General features: G+C 39.4%; 1 protein-coding gene across 2 annotated transcripts in view; it reads right to left on the reverse strand.

Annotated features, from left to right (window-relative positions):
- The window catches only part of LOC144052927 (adenylate cyclase type 6-like), a 55,885-nt gene extending 54,486 nt beyond the window's left edge, over positions 1-1,399 (reverse strand). For both annotated transcript variants that reach the window (XM_077567043.1, XM_077567042.1), the window contains exons 1-2: positions 1,236-1,399; positions 235-374 (exon numbers count right to left, since the gene is read on the reverse strand). The gene's annotated coding sequence lies outside the window, so the exon portion shown is untranslated. The remainder of the gene's footprint in view (positions 1-234; positions 375-1,235) is intronic.
- Between the last annotated feature and the right edge of the window lie 5,276 nt (positions 1,400-6,675).

Consider the following 6,675-nt stretch of genomic DNA (forward strand, 5'->3'; position numbering starts at 1 on the left):
TATTTGTGTGTTATGTTTTAGTCTTTTATTACTGGTCGATTTATTACTGGTGTGACAAGTAATAAAAAACATTTAAAAAAAAGTAGATTGTGACATTTATTACTCTTCCTCATTAAAGTTAACAGCATTTTTTGTTGGTATGTTTTCTTTACATACTTTTGGGGGGGGGGGGCACCCCCACCCCTGTAAAGAAAACCATGAAAATAGCAAGCACAGGTGCAGGTTTCCACTTACCTGGGTGGTCTGTTGGATTTAACACTTTGCGCTTAAGGCTAGTTCATGCCAGCGGGTGTACACATGTTTCTGCCGTCTCCCAAAGTGTTAATGTCTTAGCCCCGCACGCCACCAGTTGCCTCTGTAGGCCTTCATGTCTCCTGGGAAGAAAACAAAAGCACACAAACACAAATCAGCTGCAGATCACAATCAGGCCTCATTGCCTTCAAACCATAATGGTTCTTCTCACCAGTCCACTGCTCTCCGAGTCTATCGCAATAATCTGCTGCTGTCATGGGTGTGCTCCATTTGACAACAAAAGCCACTGGAGTGGCCACCAATCAGACATCAAGAGCTCTCTAACCACATGCAATTGTCCATGCGTCCATGTGCTCTTATGACTCACTCAAGATAAATCCAATGACACTGACCTCCAAACCTAATAAGCAAATCTCTGCTCTGGACGGCGGAGGACAACCCGTGTGGAAGTTGGGAGGTGCACGAGAGGCAGACGATCAGCAGCAAGAGCCCCGTTCCCAAATTCACCTCACACCCAGCGTTATGTCATACAAACTATGAACTAGATATCCGTGAGTGCAAACCATGGGAGCGGGCATGCCATTCCATTCCTATATACGACCAAGTGGAACAGCCAGACCGATGGTGGTGGCGGCGGCGGCGGCCAGTTGTTACATAACGGGACGCTCGCTCGGTCGACAGCCCTCCATGTTCACATGCAGCAAGCAGCACCCCCGCGAGTGCACGCCGCCGTGCAGCCCGCGTGCACGCTGCCCTCCCTGACTCATTCGAGTGCTGGAGCCAAACATTCCGCGGGGCAACTTCATGCGCGGCCGGAGATGTGCGGCACAGTCCGGATGTTTGGACTCTGAACGGACTCACGTGTAAAGTGGACAACGCGGCGGAACGGTGCGAAATTAATCAGCACTTTTCTGCGGCAGTGCCACTTTGACGCATTCGAGCGCAGGCTGCCGGGCGCGGGTCCGCACGCGCACATACTGTACCTCTGGCGAGGGACGATCTCACAACACCAGCAGCCGAGGAGCTCCAGGTCCACCCCGAGACTCCAGGATCCGTGTAGCCGCCGACAGTGGAGCTTGATCCGGATGCAGATGCGACTGTGTGCGCCTACGAGCTCCTGCTGAAGTCTGCTTCTTCTTCTCTCTCTCTCTCTCTCTCTCTCTCTCTTTTTCTCTCTCTCTCTCTCTCTCTCTCTCCCTCTCTCGCTCTCTCTGTGTCCCTCTCTCTCTCTCTCTCTCTCTTTCTCTCTCTGTCTCTCTCTATGTCTCTCTCTCTCCGCGTTTCAGTGGAGCGCATTAGCACCACCTAGTGGTTATTAGGTGCAAGAGTCCCGTTTTGGCCATCCATCCTGATATCACACTTGGAGAACAAACCTCATGTGCAGTGCTTGACATACATACGCTGCTAGTACCACTGGCAAAGTGCTAAATGTTAATTAGTAGAATTTTACCATGACTAGTCGTCTACCATCGCACAGTATTAGAAATATCAGTAGGCTGTATTATGGAAAAATGCATCCAGTACGCAGTATTTGTTGTTCAAGTGCGCTGAATATTATAGTCGGGACAAAGATGGACCTTAATCTATATTGAATAAATGCTCGTAGATGACTTTCCATATGCCAACAATTTAGGTGTAATAGTGTTGCTAGTGCAGCAAAGACGTTTACGAGTACATTTTATAAGCATACTTGTTGGCCAAAAGTGGTACTAGTAGTGGAAAGAATGTTACTAAGACAGTCAATTTAATAATTGATTGTATGCATTTATAGAAAAGCACAAATGACTCTCTAACAGCCAGTATGGTTTCAGAGCGGGCAGATCAACATCACTGGAAATAACAGAAGCGATTGAAGAAATAACAAATGCTCTTGATCAGCAAAAGTATGCTATTGGAATATTTATTGATATCAAGAAAGCTTTTAACACAATTAAGCATGATATATGAATTAACTGGAACGATTTGGCATCAGAAGTATTATGAAGCTCGGTGATCTTTCTTCATCCTACTTGTGCCCCAAGGGTCTGTTTCAGGCCCTAATTTGTTTATTTTGTATATCAATAACATTTGTATGTATCGGATGTTCTGAAACTGGTTTTGATTGCAGATGACACCAATATTTTTTGTTCTGGGGAGAATTTAAATGATTTAATGAATGAAATCACTGAAGGAATGGAAAAAGATTACAATCTGGTTGGACAGTAACAAACTTAAATTTAAATAAAACAAAACTAATGTTGTCTGGGAATTGCAGGACAAATGTACAAATACAAATAAATATTGATGAGGTGCAAATTGACAAAGTTGAGAAAATTATAGTGGAAGTCACACATCAAATACATAAATACCAAATTATCAAGAAGCATTGCAGTGTTAAATAAAGTGAAATGGATACTTAATTACAATTCGCTCCGCAGCTTGTACTGTTCCATAATTCTGCCATATTTTAGTTACTGCGTTGAGTTGGGGTAATAATTACATACTGTAAATTCAATCAGTTCATTTAATAACTTTACAAAAAAAGGGCAATAAGAAACAGAAGGTTGGATATTTGGATTATAAAGTTAAAATATATATATATTAATATGTTACCACAAAACATTTTAAAAATGTTTAGAGAGAAAGAGGCGGGTTATAAATGTAAAAAGAAATACAATTTAAAAACTAACATTATCGTACAAACAGGAGAAGATTCTGTATATCATTCTGTGATGTGAAATTATGGAACAGTCTATGTGAGAATTTAAAGCAATGTACAAATGTAAATCCATTTAAAACTAAATATAAAAGTCACGTATTTGTGGGATAGAGAGGGAGTGGCGACGAGGAGTGTTGCTGACATTTATGTTAACTATTGTTCGTATTTTGTCTTGTTATTGTTGGCTTTTTGGATCTGGGTTGGATTTTACTATCTTTTCTGTGGATTTATAATGATGATCTCTGAGTATTTATTTTATATTATTAATATGTAGTGGTTTATCATCACTACTTTCGTTGTCTTCAGTGTTTTTGTTTTTTTGTTTTTACCATTGATGAAGACTAGATATGTAAAGTCAGAAAATATGGAGAAGGGGTGGGATTTAATAAGTCATGTGACTTCTTTCTACTCCCTTTTAAACATGGAAAAATGATGCTAGGTGCGCTTTGTTGAATCAAGCCTGTTTTGTAGTATTTTTGTTATGTATGTTTATCATTCTCATTATTTTTATTATTATTATTATTCATATTCAAATAAACTCACTCAATTTTCAATAGCGCTTCCTCATTAGGGTCACCTTTACGGTGAGCTGGAGTCTATCCTAATGAGATGGAACAGTGGAAAACTGGTTAGCACATCTGCCTTGCAGATCAGAAGTCGTGGGTTCAAATCTGGGCTCTGGCTTTCCTGGTTCCTGAAGAGTGAATGGTTGTTTGTCTCTATGTGCCCTGCGATCGACTGGCGACAAGTTCAGGGTGTATTTTCTGCCTTTTCAGATAGGGGGCAGCACACGCACGCATGATGACAAACTGTACAGATGGATGCCTCACCCTTTGCTGTTGTCTTTCCATTGTTTGCCCAGCAAGCGACGCCATTCGTCACAAACAGCAACTAGAATTTGCTGGCAGGACATACTGTAGAATCAATAATGAATATGGGACGTGTTTTTGAGGGAGGGTCACAAACCTTTTTGAAAGTGACAGCTACTTCTTGGGTAATGATTTAATGCAAAGGGCAACCAGTTTGATGCGCACTTCTCAGGTTAACTGGTCTCTAAATTGTTCATATGTATTTGTCAGGAGCAAACCATTTCAACCTTACCCCCACACACACACAAAAAATCATATTTATTCTTTATTATATTTTTAATGCACAGTTTGAAATTTAACCCTGCGCTTAAATAGCAACATCAAAACAATAACAATTTAACCCATTCACTGCCATTGACGTCAAATATTCATTTTAACAATTTCTATTAGTTTAACACATTTTTTCATTTTTGTTAAGAGTATGAAAACCTATAATTTTTTATTGTACATTTAGAACAGAGAAAATTTGTGATTAATCGTGAGTTAACTCATGAAGACATGCAATTAACTACTATTAAAAATTTTAATCGCCTCTCGCTCCTAATTTTAAATTTTCTTTTCTTTAATCGCGTCAGGCGATTAGAATTTTTAATTGTAATTAATCGCATGACTTCAATAGTTAACTCACGATTAATCATACATTTTATATCTGTTCTAAATGTACAATAAAAAAAGTATAGGTTTTCATACTCTTGTTAAGAAAAGTGGAAAAAATGTTAAACTAATAGAAATAGTTCAAATGAATTTTTTACGTCAATAGCCGTCAATGGCAGTGAATGAGTTAAACAGCTCTTAAAGATTGAAAGGAAATCTATTGAACTTAAACGTTAAATGCAATGGAACTGTATAGTGATTCCTTGGTGGACCAGAGGCATATAGTAGATCATTTGTATTATTTTTTTTACTCGTGACTGCCACCCTCTGGCCTAAAGTGTAACTGCAACCTCTGCGTCAAGCTTGTGCATGGCGAATAAACGTCATTTTTTTCAATTTGGGTCTGATCTGAAGTTTGGGCTGTGCTCGAAGCAGGCATCTTGTTTGTTTGTTTGTTTTCCCACCAAAAAAAGTGAATTCCCTTTTTGAACGGCACAATAAATATATAACCAATAAGAATTAACACATAGCAGGTGCTGTTCAATTGTAAAAAATGTAATCGTTCGACAGCTCTAATATGTATCCCAAAAATCTGGTGCAGTGACTTCCTGTCTGAGGTCATCGAGTGGATGAAAGGATTCCTCCAGCCAGGTGTTTTCTTGCTCCCATCAAAAATTCAAAACACAAACCCGTCCCTCCCACTCTGCCGGTGCCTTAAAATAGCTGCCGCGCATCCATAATGCACCAGCAGCAGGACTCTGCCCTCAGAGGCTTTAAATGGGACGGACGGACAGACTGACAGACTGACATGTGCACTCCATGCTTGGCTGCAGTTCTCAAAACAGAAGCCATTTTCTGTTTAACTTTCAAACCTCCATTCATTCATGTTTTATTCACATTTATTGCTCATGTGGAATTGGAATGGATGCCTTGCTCCCTCTTTTCTCCTTACCACCCCCACCATTCCACCTTCCTCTACACTGTTTCTTGCAACCCGTCCTATGAATTATGAATCTTTGCTCGGGTGAGTTCCACAACTGGCACAGTCATGTTTTTTTATTTGTACTTATTGATTTAAGAGACTTCTAATGTCTTTTATTTTGTACTTGTAGCTGTGTATTACATTTAGTGCTGTCACTATCGAATATTTTTAGAGGCGATGAATATATCAATTATTCAATCGATTAATCGACTAATCGGATTCATTTTAATTTGCATTAAAGTGTATTACAAAAGCATTTTTTCCCTGATTACCGTTTATTGTCCAGTGGTTGGTGATTATTTCGTACTTTGTATTTGTATAGTGATAAAAAAAAAAAAAAATCTTCTTTCATGAAGGACTATAAAAATCAGTCATTTACTGTTGATATGCTGAAGTTAGATGATTTGGACCATTTTAAATAATAATAGTAAAAAAAATTTGTTTTAATAGTTATCGATGAATTTGATAATCAATTACTTGTTGATTAATCGATTAATTTTGTTGGCAGAACCCAGAAGGTTCAAATGCATTGTGATGTTTATTACTGAATTTAGAGTTACTGATGGTATATGCATCAATATTATTTGGTTATATGTTGACGCACTGACGTGTCGCAGAGTGTGATGTCATCAGTGTGAGACCGAGTTGAATGTACCTCGTGAGCTGAGCTGTTGCATTGCGATTAAAAGTCTGCGGCCCAGTTGGGTTCAAACTCGAGGTGTCAGGCGATTAAAATGTTTAATCGTAATTAATCGCATGACTTCGATAGGTAACTCACAATTAATCGCAAATTTTATATCTGTTCTAAATGTACAATATATTTTTTTCCCCCTAAGTTTTCATACTCTTGTTAACATAAAAGTGATTGATTGCTTTTATTGATTTATATACCTTCAGTTGTTCAAATGTATACGCATTTATAAGATAGTTCACGATGTCGGCGTTTAACATCGTTCTCCAGATCGTCCTTCTCCCTGCGATCAGTCCACTTTTCGCATCGTACCACTAGCGTAGGCTTTCCCTGTACAACTTGTGTTCATTGCTGCCCATTAAGCCCTTTAAAAGCGTCTTCTTATGATTAGTTTCGAATTTTTTAAGTGAACTTACTGAAAATGCGCAAAACGGACATGCGACTTTTGCCCGTTTCTATCTGTTCCGGCGAATATTGAGAGGGGACTCCGCCGCTCTAGGTGGCGCTATACACCATAGAGATGTGATCCACCAGTAATTCAAAAGAAGAAGAAGAAGACCAGGAAGTGACTGGGCCGTGCGATGACGTC

Source organism: Vanacampus margaritifer, chromosome 1, assembly GCF_051991255.1.
Source record: "Vanacampus margaritifer isolate UIUO_Vmar chromosome 1, RoL_Vmar_1.0, whole genome shotgun sequence".
NCBI lineage: Eukaryota > Metazoa > Chordata > Actinopteri > Syngnathiformes > Syngnathidae > Vanacampus > Vanacampus margaritifer.